At 40.3% G+C, this 15,098-nt stretch overlaps 1 protein-coding gene across 7 annotated transcripts in view; it reads left to right on the forward strand.

Annotated features, from left to right (window-relative positions):
- The first annotated feature begins 9,410 nt into the window (after positions 1-9,410).
- ATP10B (ATPase phospholipid transporting 10B (putative)) overlaps positions 9,411-15,098 on the forward strand; it is a 304,309-nt gene continuing 298,621 nt past the window's right edge. For 3 of the 7 annotated variants that reach the window (XM_077895639.1, XM_077895638.1, XM_077895640.1), the window contains exon 1: positions 9,415-9,671. The gene's annotated coding sequence lies outside the window, so the exon portion shown is untranslated. Of the gene's footprint in view, positions 9,672-15,098 lie in introns of all 7 variants that reach the window. The other 4 variants (XR_013378278.1, XR_013378277.1, XM_077895646.1 and 1 more) reach the window with 4 other exon arrangements.

Consider the following 15,098-nt stretch of genomic DNA (forward strand, 5'->3'; position numbering starts at 1 on the left):
ATCAAAACTTACTTGCCTTGCTTTTCATTTATAAAAGGAATTTTATTTTCAAATTTTCAAGATAAAAACTATTTTCCTGGTAAACTAATCTGTTCATTTAATAGCTGATGACTCCTGGCATCTTAGGTGTGCTAGTCCTAAGTTTATTTTATAGGAGGTTTCTGGGACAAATGCCTTCATGAAAAAGATTATGTGTAAGACTCTAGATGGTTTAATAGGCTAATGGAAATTTAACAAGAAGTGGAGAGGTTTTCTAGTCTTCAAATCATTCACCCTGCAGCCTAGACCTAGTTATAAATAAGCATTCATATGATGAATATGAAAAATTGATAGTAAAAAGAAGAGCACAAATCATTAGATTTTCAAAAACTCAAGTCTTGGTGGCTGGTGCCAGAAACCTCATAAAAGAGCAGCTGTTTGAGATGGGCACTGTATTTTCTGTATTTATTTAAGTGCATTAATATTAGGAAAATTAATAAGAAGTCATAGAAGCTATTTTCTTATTCTTTAAAAGTCCAGATCTTCTGCATGCCTTCCTCCACTTGATTTTTCATGCATGTTATTTTGCTGTAGGCTGCCAGAATGCTAAAATATAAATGATCATTACAAGTTATATAGGCCTTTTTGACTAAAGAGTAAACCCAAAGGGTATATAATAGAGCAAGTTGGGGGGGGGGGGTCTGCTATAGGCTGTATATGAAAAGAAGTGACTGTGAAGGACATGATTCTAGAAGAGAAAATTGAAGAAAGACAACTTAATGTTTTTGCCCATCTTTGATTTTTAGAAGAAAATGAATACTTAGCTTAACACAGGTGGAGAAGAAAGAATAGCACAAAAATAGTAGATCATGGTGGGAAAAAAAAGGAGGTCTTTGAGTAAAGACACCTGTTCTGCCTCTAATAGGATGCTTTAATGGGAAAAAGACACTTTACTTTTTGGGATTCAAGTTGACCTAAATAAAAAATGAAGATGTTGGACCAAATGGTCTCCAAAGTCCCTTGGAAGAATGTTCTGATGCTCAAGGAGTTCAGAAAACTACTTGGGGTCCTTTGAACCTATCAGCTCCATGATTAAAATCTTCACGTATATTGACTCTCCTCTTGTGCAGGCTCAGGGCACTTAGCAACAGATTAGGCAGAGGGGTCAATTCCCAGGCCTTTGGATCTGAAAAATGTGGTGTCACTTTCTCATCTTTGATTCCAATGATATATTTTGGTTCATGATGCATGAAATCGATTGTGAAAGATAATCTCCCCAAGCTATACTGCAGAACCATTAGACACTGAATCTTATCTGCAGGTAAAGTTTCTTAAAGGATTTGTCTACAGATACATCATGGAAGCCAACCACAATGATGCAATGTGCTTTGAATCTCTAGTTGAGAAGGAGAACCACCAACTTTGGAAATGGTGGAAATAATACAGAGCCTGGAAAAGCCTTGCAGTTAATATGAAACTATCTGTGACCCAGCCATTCATTCATCTGACAATATCTATTGAGTTCCTATTATGCACCAGGCACTGTGGTGGGCACTTAGCAAGCAGTAATAAGCAAGAAAAACTTGGTCCTTAACCCAATGAAACTCATAGTTTAAGGATGCTATGACTGTTTTATGGACACCTACAATTGGATGTCATGGAAACCCTCCTTCAAAAATAGCAATTAAGAATTGAATAATGGGCGGGGGTTGGGGTGACTGGGTGACAGGCACTGAGGGAGGCACTTGGCGGGATGAGGACTGGGTGTTATGCGATATGTTGGCAAATTGAACTCTAATAAAAAAAAAAGAATTGAATAAGACTTCCAAGTCTTTTAGGTATTCCTCAAATGAGGTATTTTTAATTTCTTACCTTTGAGCACACTATACTTTATCAGGGTCCTCTTTAGGTGGAGCCAGATGTATTTAAGAAAAAGAGAACAGGATTCTTCATTCTCCCTGTTCTGAATACAGTTATATTAATGCAGCCTGTGATCCCAGTAGCTCTCATTAACATCATGATGATGATGATGATGGTAAGAATGAGAATGTGAAGATTCTGAATACCTGGACTAAAATCTGTATTCTATCTCTATCTTCGTTTGGGTTCCTCCAAGAACAGGAATAGGTTGAGGAACAGTTACAAGACCTAGATGGCCTGATTCTATTGTATACTCCTCACAGGTAAGTTCTTTTTGCTAAGAAACCCCTTCTTCCTCCCTATATTTCTCTATTTGCCTGCTCCCTGGCTGGTAGTGCCTATAAAAATCTTCAGGTCCTAGCCTAGATACCACATCCTGCAGGAAGCCTTCCTCAACTCCCAAACATGATTGGATTGCCTTCTTACATGTTTCTACAACATCTTGCCTTTGTTTTTGTCATACCACTTATGCTACTATATTTGCATTGCCTATTTTTCATTTGGATTCATACAACTGTGAGTTCTAAATGGGCACAGAGGGTGAATGAATGATAGATAGATAGATAGATAGATAGATAGATAGATAGATAGATAGATATTGCCTACTTTGCTCTGGACCAAACAAGCACAACCTCCCATATAACTCTGATTTGAAAAAGCACAGATCTGCCTTCTGCATAAATGTTGATTTACTCCCAATGAATATTCTTCCATTAGGCCTATTCTGGTTTCCTCCAATTCAGGAAATATGACTTATTTTGGTTATTAGAATAAGAAAAAACACATGGTTTTTAAAGACTATTTGGTGGATGCAAGGGGAGACAATCCCACAATAATCAGGCTACCTCTCCAGCCTGTAAGTCCTGGTGAATCCCTCTAACCATTTCTAGATAGTATGTTCAGAGAAACTAATTAGACACAACATCCCACAGGACAGGTGTCCTCCAGATGATGCTACTAGTGATGTAGGAAAAGATTGAGACCATGTGATTTCCCCCCTTAACTCTCAGAAGAGTCCTCATTCAGCCCAGGGAAACAAAAGCCAGGACCTGAAGAACCAATAGAAGAATAAAGAAGGCCATGAGCATTAGTGTCTAAGAGATCTTGAATTAAACTCTGGATCTATGGATCTGTCCCTTATCAGCTGTATGACCTCACAAGTCACTTACATCCTGTAAGCTTCACTTTCCTCTGCTGTAAAATAGGGATAACATTTTCTTTCTTTTTTTTTTTTTTTTTTAAGATTTTTGATCTGTTCATTTGAGAGAGACAGAGAGAGGACAAGCAGGGGGAAAGGCAAAGGCAGAGGGAGAAGCAGACTCGCAGCTGAACTGGGAGCCAGATGTGGGGCTCAATCCCAGGACCTGGAGATCATGACCTGAGCTGAAGGCAGATGCTTAACCATCTGAACCACCCAGGTGCCCTACATTTTTTTTTCTTAAAACCATGCCTGGGATTTAATATAGCCTAATCTTAAAAGATAGATGGTAGCATATAAACCGAATATCCAATTTTAAGTGGAAAGGGTTTTAAAAAGGTAGTAGGTTGCTACTCTTAAGAAGCAAATAGCTTTCCCGAAAAAACTCTTTTATACCATTGCAACTATAGCATGCACCAGGCTCACCTGCAGGACTTGTTAAAATAAAGATCAGTGGGCCTGACTCTCTGAGTTTCTGATCCAGTAGGTATGGGGTAATCCAGGCACTGTGCTGGGTCCTGGGAATATGGGACTGAGCTCGCTGATCCTTGTCTTCACAGACCTCACAATTTAATGGAGGAGGCAGACATTAAACAATATTCTGACACATGGAGTTTTCAGAAGACATCACATTCAGATTTCCCCCCACCCCAGAATATCATTAAGCCTTGTATTGGTTCTCGAACTTTGGTGTACATAGAAATTACCTGGGGTGGCAAGTGTTAAAATGCAGGTCCCAAGTTCCATTCTCAGAGAGTTCAATAGGTCTGAGGTAAAGCCAAGAACATGAATGTTTTATAAGTTCTCCAAATCATCCAAATGTAGGTGGTCTTCACCCTACACTCTGGAAACACTGCTTTATTAAAGGACATCATTCTTTGCTGATAGATTTTTAATGCAGGCTCTCAAATTGAAGTAGGCCAGACTACATTTCCCTCCATTTTAATAAAGAAGTTACTCAAAATTAAATCTCTGTGCTTCTCTCTCTTCCTCCAGTATTTTGACAGCCTTTAGGAAGCTATTTTAATTAAGTAATTCATGGAGAGAACACTGTTCAGTTGTGCCTTGGCTTTATTTGGAAAACAATAATTATAAACCAAAATCTCACTATTTCTGGAAGGATATGGGCATAAATAATATTTGTAAAATGGGAAAGAGCAGTGATGATGTATGTTCAAGTGTATACTAGATTCAAGCACCACCTGGGACAAATGCTTGACAGGCTCTGATTCCTGCACCTTCAAGATAAGGGTGCAAGTGACCAACAGGTCAGATAAAACGAGCCAATTCAAGAATGATGCAATGGAGAGAGAAATCATCATAAAGACAATTCACCTGAGGCCTGAGACTCTCAAGCACCTACTCTACAGCCACAGGAAGCAAGACCATGTCACTACGGGTTGCCATTTTCCCCACATTCCCCAGTGATACAGTGGAATGCTCTGTTAATGGTCTTTTCATTTGTCCCCTCCTGGTAACATGAGAAAGGAGCATGAAAACACAATGTACATTATCAAACTAGCTTGACAAGACATTAGCACCTGTAACAGGAGAATGAAAAAAAAAAGCCTCAAATACTTAATAAAATCAATAAAAATAACATACCACATATCAAATGGACAGAAATTCTTTGGCTAGGGTTGGTAAAGAAATTTCAGAGTCAGATAAAGTAATTGGGCTTCTGTCAAATCTGAACATCCTATGTTGCTAATCTATATTATGAAAGTTGAAAAAATTGGTGTTTGATTACAATCTAAAAGGAGATTCTGAGTGACATTCGAAATTACTTTGGTCCACAATCATTTAGTAATATAGCTAGTGCAAGTCTCCACAACTGAGCCATTCATCAAGTCAAAAATTACCCACCCATGTGCCATCATGTGATTACTCATAAATATTTGTGCATCATAACACATGCAGAGCAGAGTGAGACACTGCACAATCACAAGAGGGCACCCTCACCATTTGGGGAGACAGAGTACATGCAAACCATATCATCCCAGCATATACATAGAACCAACTGCCCATATCCTCTACTGGCTCCCACAGCAAGGAGATAATCAGGGGCAGGGATAATCAGAGAATGTGTTTGGTAGGAAGCAGAAGAAAATCTCATAACGAGTTGAAGGGGATAAAGTAGTTACAATTATCTGAAGAGGAAATGAGTACATTCCAAGTAGAAGATCTGAAAGACCCATGGTTAATCAAATAAATCTTTCCCTGATGAAAGCACTGGGAATTATATAAAATAAAGTCTGTTCTTACTTATCAAATAAATGCAAAATAAAAATAAGACAACATCTTCCACTAATTAAATTGGCAATATAAGATAATTATCAACAGAGTCAGCAAATCCTTCTCTAGGGTTGTAAATGTGATTGGCTACAACTTTTCTTGAGGGACAACTAGCAATGTATATCAATGGCCTTCAAAATTTATCATACATTTTAAGATAAAAATGCTATGTCTATTAAATGAAACCTACGTTGAATTTTTGTAAAATGGAAAAATCACAAAAATATGTACATCTAACAGGTGGGCATAGTTAAATTATGATGCATCCATACAATGATGATTGTGATGGAAAGAATATTTAATAACTTGCAAAATATTCATAGCAACTGATGAAGAATATGATCCAATTTTCATTTTAAAAGTACTTCCTATACACTAAAAACCGTCTAAAAATCTAAAATCATATTCACCAAAATATCAATGAATGATGGTTCTCTCTGAGTTGTAAAGTTAAGGGTGATTTGTATTTTTTTCTTTTTATTTATTAGTCATTTCCACATTTTTTTATAATATGTATGCTTTAGAAACCAGAAAAACATGAAAAGTGTTCTTTTAACAACTAAGGAAAAAAGATTGAATGAGTAAAGGTCAGTTTTTTCTCATTGCTCATAGTGTAAAGGTCAGATTCCCTTACATGGCTTGGCTCTACCTACTACTCCAGTCTCCCCTTATTACATTCCCACTAACTCTCTCAGCCTTAACCACACAGGTCTCCAGGTTTTTGCCATTTGCTTTCTATCACAGAGCCTTAGCATAGTAGATTAGATTATTTTTATAGTTATATATTCCCATCCCCTCCCTATAAGAGTATTATGCTCCTGCTCCCTGCCATGTACAGTAAGTACTATGTCTCCAGTGTTGAGGATTCTACTTCCCTGTCCCATTTGCTTTAAGTTTGGCTTTTTTTCTTTTAAAGATTTTATTTATCTATTAGAGACAGAGAGAGAGAGAGAGAGAGAGAGAGAGAGAGAGAGGCAGAGACACAGGCAGAGGGAGAAGCAGGCTCAATACAGGGAGCCTGATGCAGGACTCCATCCCAGGTCTCCAGGATCACACCCTGGGCTGAAGGCAGCACTAAACCACTAAGCCACCGGGGCTGCCCTGAGTTTGGCTTTGATCTCTACTTTTCAGGCCTCAATGGCCCCTTCTTGTGGATTTTGAGAATGTTGAAAGCTCACTGTCATCAAAAGAAATGTAAGCAAACATGACAAGGCTACATCCAAGTAGAAGCCTTCAGAGTTATGTTCAAGGTTTCCAACAGTGCTCCTGACCTTTTGTTCTACTACAAGAATAGCATGTCCCACATTGGTGTTGTTACTTCAGTTTGAGTCCTTGAATGAGAGGCAGAGTCATGGCCCAAGCAGAGCTACCATTAACCTACAGCCTACCTGTGAGTAATAGACAAGTAATAAAACTTTACAGTATAAGCCACTGAGATGTGGAGGTCAGTTAATACTGCAGCAAGACAGACTAATACACATGGCACATGGCCATTTCTTTATCTAGAATATTTTGACACACCACCTCTACTCTACATAGTTAATTCCACTTCTTCCTTCACATCTCAGTTCTACCCTAGGCCCTGATCAGATCAAATCCTTTTCATGAGCTTTCCTTCTTAATACTTATGATAATCATAATATCACAACTTTTGTGTGATTGTTCAATCAATATCTAGTATGCCAGTACTATGAACTCCTTCAGAGCAGGGACAGTGGCTATTTATTTGTTCACCCATTGTACCCCCAGGACCTAGCACACTGTTTGGCACGCAGTATATCCTCAATAAAATATATATATATATATAAATATATATATAATATAATATAAATATTTTAATATTTATATTTTATATAATATTTATATAATATTTAAGCACTTTCACTTTAAAAGCACTTTATATATATATATGTATATTAGTTGATATTATCCTCGTAACTGTTTTGTGATGAAAGTACTACTATCTGCTCCTAATTACCCCCAGGGACATTTGGCCCTTTGCCCAACCACACAGCTGGGAGCTGGTGGAGAAGGGTTTAAATATAAGCACTCTGTGCCTAAGTATGTGTTTGTAACCACTAGATTATGCAGCCATTCATTTTGTCTAAAGGTTATGAGTACTGGGAAAGACTTGTGGAACTGCATTGGCCAGGTGAGAAAATATTTAATTTTAGTTTCTCTATTGTATCACATGGGATCATCTTAGCTACCACTAGCATGGGGAGGGCAGCTCCAGGAGATCATTTCCTCTCAAGTAAATAAAGCACACATGTTTTTCCACATCACTCTCATCATTTGGTGTCTACCCAGTGCTCCCTCCCGATTCACTGGTAAAGTGATGCCCATAACAGTGATGACATCATCACTAACACATTTTGGTCCTCTTCATACCCCTTGCTGTGCCTGCACAATCCCCTGCACATATTAGGTGCTAAGTAAATGTGTTTTAAATCAGATGGGTCCTGTCATTCTTGCCTTGTGATGTAAATGATTGGGATGGACAGTCATATAAGATATTGCCTGTACAATAACTCCTTTTGCGGGGGCAAGTGGGAGGTGAGAATCTCGTTCTAACACTAAATCTGACTGAAAAAATAAAAAACCTGAACATATTGCCTCAGCCATGGAGGAGGGAGAGGAATTGATTGCAGGGCCCATGAACCTGGCTTCTTCTCCAGGAGTAGTACCATGGGGAGTGAGCCCGGGAAGGGTTGGCATGAGAGGAGGCAGCTTTGGGAAAGGTAGTGTAGTAGTGGCAATAATTTAGGTCTGGATGTCAGAAGGGAGAAAGGGCAGAGCTAGGACTTAACATCTTTTCTGGTGGGATAAGAAAAGTTTCAATGACATCACTTCTAAGGTCTCTTACAGTTGGAATATCTGTGAGTCTTAACACTCTCTCATCTGACAAAACTCATTTGTAAGTTAAAGGGAGGAGGAACACACTAGAGCCAGCTGGGAAATTCCTGAGGGTAGGGGTAGAAGCATGAATTGAAAACAATGGAAACAACTGGTCCTTGTGGAGTTTAAAAGACATCAAGAAATGTCAGGCTGGGAAGAGAGCAGACCTCTTCTAGGACAGAATTCCTTGAAGCACAGGAGCCAGACCACTCACATCGGAATCCTGAGGGGAAAAGTTTTAGAATCTGTATTTTAAATCTCTGGGAATCTGAGAGTTTCATGCAGAAATCTGCATTTTTAAAACCCCAGATCATTCCTATGAATCTGAAGATCTATACATCTCTGATCTGGAGAGAGGGAATACTAACTTACCAGGGCAAGGATATAAAATCCCCACTGCTTAGATTTGGAACCTGAGCAATGATTGGTTTTTTCAAAGATAATTTAACGCTTTATTTTAAGACCACCTGTGGATTTAGAGGAACAGTCATTAATTGGCATGACTAAGTGCTTGTTAATAATAGAGCTGGAGTGTATCATTGTGCTTTTTTTGCTGATCTCCCCAACACAGACGAAGAAATGAAATCTCTCTTTTCAGCCTGGTGCTCAGATTTCAAAGTGTCTCTCAAGTTTCTCCCCCTCACCTTTTTTACTGAGAAAAAAAGGTGGCTGTTACATCTGTCATGAGACAAGCTGGGGCCCCTGAAATAGGGGTGCAATATAGCTAAGTCTCTGGCATAGAGATATAGCTGCTTGGCCTGGAATGAAGTTACCCTGTGAAGCAGCTAGACAAAACACCCATATTCTGACACTTGGTCTTCGAATTTCTACAAGTTTCTAAATCAATCACCAGAAAATGGATACTCTCTGGTCTCCCATATCTGAGCCAGGTGCCCAAGTTCTGGCTCTAATTCAGGGGCTCCCTCTAAAAATAAATTGGAGGGGCCAGCACCAAGCTGATGGAGACCAAATCAACCACCAACCAGCTAACAGCATAGGCAGCCTCTCTGGGGTTAGCTCTGGGTACCTGAGCTGGTTAGGCCAGCCCTGCTAGGGAGCCTTGAAGGAAGAGGAGGAGGAGGGTGGAGATGCAGGACTTGGAAGAAGAGCCTAGAAGCCTTGGAGAGGGTGGGGCTAAGCAAGTTTCTGCAGCAGGAGAGGAGGAAATGTTTTGGAGGAATTGTGTTGGGTTGGGCTTCTAAAAGCGGTTGAAGCTGCCTGTTCCAGCCAGAGATGGGAAGAAAGTTTTTACTGTCACTCACTCCTCTTTGAAGGGATAACTGGAGGTGGTAGCAGCCCAGGCTCTCTCCTTCGTGTTCCACCAGAAGGAGTCCTGACTCCCCCTGTCATAGCTGTGGAGCTTGTACCAAGGAGAGAAGAGGTAAGCATCCTACTTAATACTAAGACTGGAGGTTGGTCTTTTTCCTTAGCTCTCTCTACCACTTGCTGGCCTGGAGCAGGGTGTTACTTCAAAGGGAGCCTTTGAGCTTGTCCTTGACCTCATCCCCAGTACCCTGGGTCCTGGGGGCTGGAGCTATGTCCCCTGTTAGCCACCAGCAGCGTCAGTCTCCCAGGGACTCTGTCTGGGGAGCTCTTTGCCCCATGCTGGAAAGCCCTGTGTGTTTAGTTGACTGGGTTATGAGGGCAGCTGCAGGTAGTAATTCATCTAGGTGGACTTGGCTTTTTCTACATGCTGATGAGAAGGCAACCTCTGTCAATGTTTCCTATAGTGAGGAATGAATTACTTGTATGACGAGTCATAATGTACAGGCATTGGTCATTACCTATACTATTCCAGCACCTCTTCCAAAAGATTACAAAATCATTATGCAGGATTTTGAAGTAAGTGCGCATGTGTGAGGAAGAGAGAGAGTGGGACAAATTTTGTTTTTTGATGATGGAGACTAAAAACTGTAACAGTGAGAACTTATTTCAAGCTTATGGTTTGTAAAGCATGAGGGTGAACTACTTTTTATCTCATTGCAAGTCCCTGAGTCAGGTGTTGGTATTATCTACAATTACTGATGAGGATGCTGAAGCTCAGGTTAACTGACCCTAACCAACGTTTGCAGGTCCAGTCCATGCTCTGGACTTAAATCAGAGGTCATAATTAGTCTAGGATCCTCCAGATTCAAAATGTACAGGGCTGTTAAGGGACAACCACCTATAAAGAGGCTTTATAAGGAAGCTTTCTCCAGTCAGAACAAAGCTGACAGCCTCCATCTCCTGTTGCCATATTCAAGAAATAATTTACACCTTGTCTCTACTTCTCAGGCTTCAATGTCCCCTTCTTGTGAATTGGAGACTATTTGGAGTCCCCTGTCAGCAATATGTAATCTACATGATCCGTGCCATTAAGAAATTAGAGACTGTGCAGCTGAGCAGTGGAGTTGGTCTTTAAAACACCAGAGCCCATGGTGGAAGGGGAAAAAGAATGCACTCAGGGGACAGACCGTGGGCTGGTGTACTATGACCACTTAGAATTAAACCCAGTGTCCCCAGAATGGTTTACCAGACCTCTTATGACCTCACCTCTTGCCCATGCCCCAATCTTACCTAATATAAATCCCTCAATTCATGTGAGCCAACAACACTGGCTGCCTATATTCTTTTCCTCCTTGGGACCTGTGTGCCTAGTCTTCCTTCCATTTGGAACACTTTGCTCTGGATGTTTCCTATATTTGTCTTTCTTCAGTCAGGTTTCAGCTCAGCTCAAATGTTGTCTGTTTCACAGGGCATCCTAAAATGCTCATTCAGCTCAAGTTAAAATGGGCCCAATATTGCCACTATCACCCCTAGTTATGCTTCTTTCAAGTTAATTATTTTTGCAATGCTGATGACCATCTGAAATTCTGTCCTTTTGTTTATTGTACATCTCCCCAGTAGAACACAAGTTCCATGAGGGAGGGGAGCCTCCAGATCTTCTGCCTGCTGGACACTCCTGGATCCCCAAGGCTTAGCAGATTTCCCAGTAATGGCCAGAGCTGGGTTAACAGGGCAAATGAATAATAGAAAGGATCAGGAGATACCTTGACCACCAGGATGCCTCCTTCTCATTCAATACCTCCCCTCAAACTCCCTTGACAAGGCAAAAACCATTGGTCTAAAACTGAAATAAAAAGCACCTGAATTTTCAAGTGCTCAAGGGACACTTTATTTCATTCCTGGGGTAACATAGGGAAAAAAGCTAAATGGCATTAAGAGGACTTAGTTTCCTGAGAAATAGCAAGGTATGATAAGGCTGGTTCGCTAACCAGTGTCAATAAACATCACTGCCTCTGATTTAGCTCAGCATGCTCTTCTGAACCAAATGTGGTATTGATGAGAGCCATGACTGCACACTCACCATGCCAATAAGATTTCAGAAAGCTAAGAGTGTATCCTTCCAGCCTTGCTTCATCAGGTCACTCATTTAAATTCTTATCAGGCTTCGCTCACCTATCTTTTGCTATTTGGGGTATCATTTATAGTGTGGGAAGAGGCTTATATTTGGAACTAGGGGATCAAAGTGTTTCTATGGGCTCTACCACTCTGCAACTGTGGGCAAGTCCCTTAGCGCCTCCATTTGTCATGTTTCTCCTCTGTGAAATGGACAGAGAACAGCTGCCCTCTGTCATAGCCTGTGAGGTGGTTCTGAAGTGCAGATATGATGCCAGTTCATTGGCACAATAAAGAAACTAGCACAATAAATCTCTTGCTCACAAGCTACCTAGCCCTGCAAGCAATGCGAAGCAGAGAATACACAGGTGTGTTTGTTTTGGATAATTTCCCTTGCAGAAAATCCACAATTTCAAAAGAACTCTATGAGAGGAAGAGACTCTTCTGTAGAATTCCTTTTCCCAGGCAACTACCTCAAGAATCAACTTATACACTTTAATTAACACCCAGCTTATTTGCTTTGCAGTGAGGAACATTAGAATCCAGCCTAGTGAAGCTGCCTTCTTGGCAAGCACACAGCATTTGGCAGTATTTCACATGCTGGTGGTTTTTATGGGTCCCTTCTTACACTTATGTGTTCTTCATTGTAATGTATGTTAAGCCTTCCTGGCATCAGCCCTAGCCCTATTTAAAAGACATCTGATTTTATATCTGATCCTCAGGTTGTTCTATAATTTTTTTAAGGTACTCCTTATCTTGTTCTATTCTCTTCTTGGTTTGAAGATTTTTTTAAATGCCTACTTTTTTTATTAGAAGCCATGCCAGAGTCCTAATGATTTTCTGGGGGAGAAGGGGCCCTAAGCAAAGTTGTATCATGGAAAGAGAACTATATTATTTGGAGAACTGGGCTTGAATCCTGGCCCTGTTTCTTAGTAACCCTTGTCCAACTTCTGGAGCCTTGCTGGGGATAATAGCAAAGTGAGCAGTGAACTTTTGTTGAAGACTTACTAAGTGCTAAGAGGATTCCTTGAATAATTTCATGTGATATTTATCCTGATGATCTTTGTGTTTGGAAACATGTTCCAAGACATGGAAGGATATGAGGTCATCAGGTAGTGAGTGATGGAACCCAAATTTGAATGCATGCTTGTTGACTTGAGAGCATGTGCTCTTACCTCCCAGGCTTATTGCCTTCTACTTCAATACACTACCCAGGGATCTTTCTTTATACACAATTTGATATTACTGGGCCTGCCGCCTTACAGTCTGTCATCTAATGAGATATGCTTATGAGGATTCACTAAAATTGTGCAGTTTTACTTCATTTTTCTTGTTTACCAAAATTTAGAAAAAAAATATTCTGTAAGGACGACTCCCTTTCTCTGGTGGCCTTTGAAGAAAATGACAAATATTTTTATAAAGAAAGCAAAATGGTGCATCCTGCCCAGAAGGAATATGAAGATCATTAGCTCCAACTCCAAGAATACGTTGGATAAGACTGGACCCAAACTTTCTTATAAATTCTTAAAATCTTTAGGAGAATGTGCAGATACTATATGCTATGCTAGGGACTGATAGTCGACATTGACTAACTACCTCTTCAACACTGAAAGAAGCATTTTCCTCATTATTTCATGTGGCCATTCATCACAGTGGTAAAAGATGTGGCCTTGTGGTTTACAGTGCCTGGCTCTTCATTTGCTAGTCTTGTGACTTTGGACAAGTTTCTCAACCACTTTATGTTTTAAGTTCCTAGTCTATGATTGAAGATATCACTGAGCTTTTCCTCTAGTGTTGTGAACATTATAGAAGTGGATACATAGAAGTGCTGGAACAGTTCTTGGTATGTAATGGACTCTCAAATATTTGCTGCCACTGTTATTTTCCCTCAGCCTTTCTATAAGTGAGGCCCTCTCACCCCCATCCTATAAATGTAGATACCAATGAAGAGTCAGGTCACACGACTAGAACCAGCATTTGAGCTTCTGTGTTCATCCAGAGCCTTTCCTCTTCTATGTTCTATTTCCTCAATAAACTCCCAAGGAAATACCAATATTTCTGGGAACCTGCAGTTTGATGGGAGTTTATACTCCAAGACCAAACCTACTTTCTTCCCATGCATGTACTCAAAGGTAAGTATCGGTCTCTTTAGGCTGGTGAATAAAGTGTTTTCTTAAAAATGACTAAGTTGTATCTCCAGAATATCATCAAACCAGCCAGAAATTTTTCTTCTATTCAGGATTCTCTCTATGGGCAGGCAGCCACACTGGACTTGAGGTAATAAGTTTGCTCATTAAAAGCAATCAATGGCACTACTATTTGCCAAGACAGAGTGCTGACCTATCCAGTTAGGGGGCTTCTTTTAGCTCTAAGAGAACACCATTCTCTGCTGGTTTAAATTTGTAACTTCTCTTGAGTAAGTACCATTGTTGGAATAAGTAACCAGGATACATTTTCCAGATATCTATCCTGGGCTTGGCAAAGACCAATGCCAGCATTTGTGCTCTTTTGGCTGTGGTACCCAGTTAGATGTTGGAGTTATTTTACAAACTCCTTCTCCCTATGAGTGAAGACCTGCCTCTGCCAGGATCCCAGCCACAATGTAAGAGCACCATGACTCCTGAAAAGTAGCCATCCTTCCTTTGCCTGCCCTAAGTTTGCCTGCGTCTTAAAAATCTCTCAAATAATGGCAGTAATTAATAATTAACAACTTCCTTTTATTAAGTACTTTCTATGTGTGAGTTTACTTAATTAGTTCATATAATCACAACTTTCTGAAGTAAGTTCCAGTATTATCCTCTCTATTTTAGGGAAGAGGAAGATAACATGTGGAAATCTCACAAACTTGGCCAGGGGCCCCCAGCTGAACATGGCACCACCAGGACATAAACCCAAACCTGTGTGACTAAATACCCATTCCTTACCTCTATGTTTAACTGCTTCCAAACTCCTCCTGCCTGAATCACCCTCACCTAGTTTGATAACACATTACTGATTAGCTGTGGAAAAACTCGTTCTGCTGGGCCTCCTCACAGGGGATGTGGACAAACCTGCCTCACCTGTTTCCCTGGACCTTCCCGCCCTGACCTGGGTGGTGAGCTTATTTTTCCTTTTGTCTTATCCAGACACAGTTGAGCTCCTTAATTACTCAGCTTCGCCTTCCCTCCCTAACCCTTTAGTCACTGGAATATCCTGGTAGATAAGCATGGGAGAGAAGTCTCCGTCCTTCCAAGGGCTCCCTTAGCCCACTCCTTACCCTTTAGAAAAGTAATCTTTTTGTATTTTTCTAATTCCTTTCCTTTCTTGTTCTCTTTTCAACTTGTTTTAAGAGTAAGCCAGATTTGATCACAGATCATAAAGCATGTTTTCAATACTGTGAGACAATTCAGTAATTGGTATCTTAGCCTGAGCAGTGGCCTGTGAATTCTGT

This window comes from Canis aureus, chromosome 4 (genome assembly GCF_053574225.1).
Source record: "Canis aureus isolate CA01 chromosome 4, VMU_Caureus_v.1.0, whole genome shotgun sequence".
NCBI lineage: Eukaryota > Metazoa > Chordata > Mammalia > Carnivora > Canidae > Canis > Canis aureus.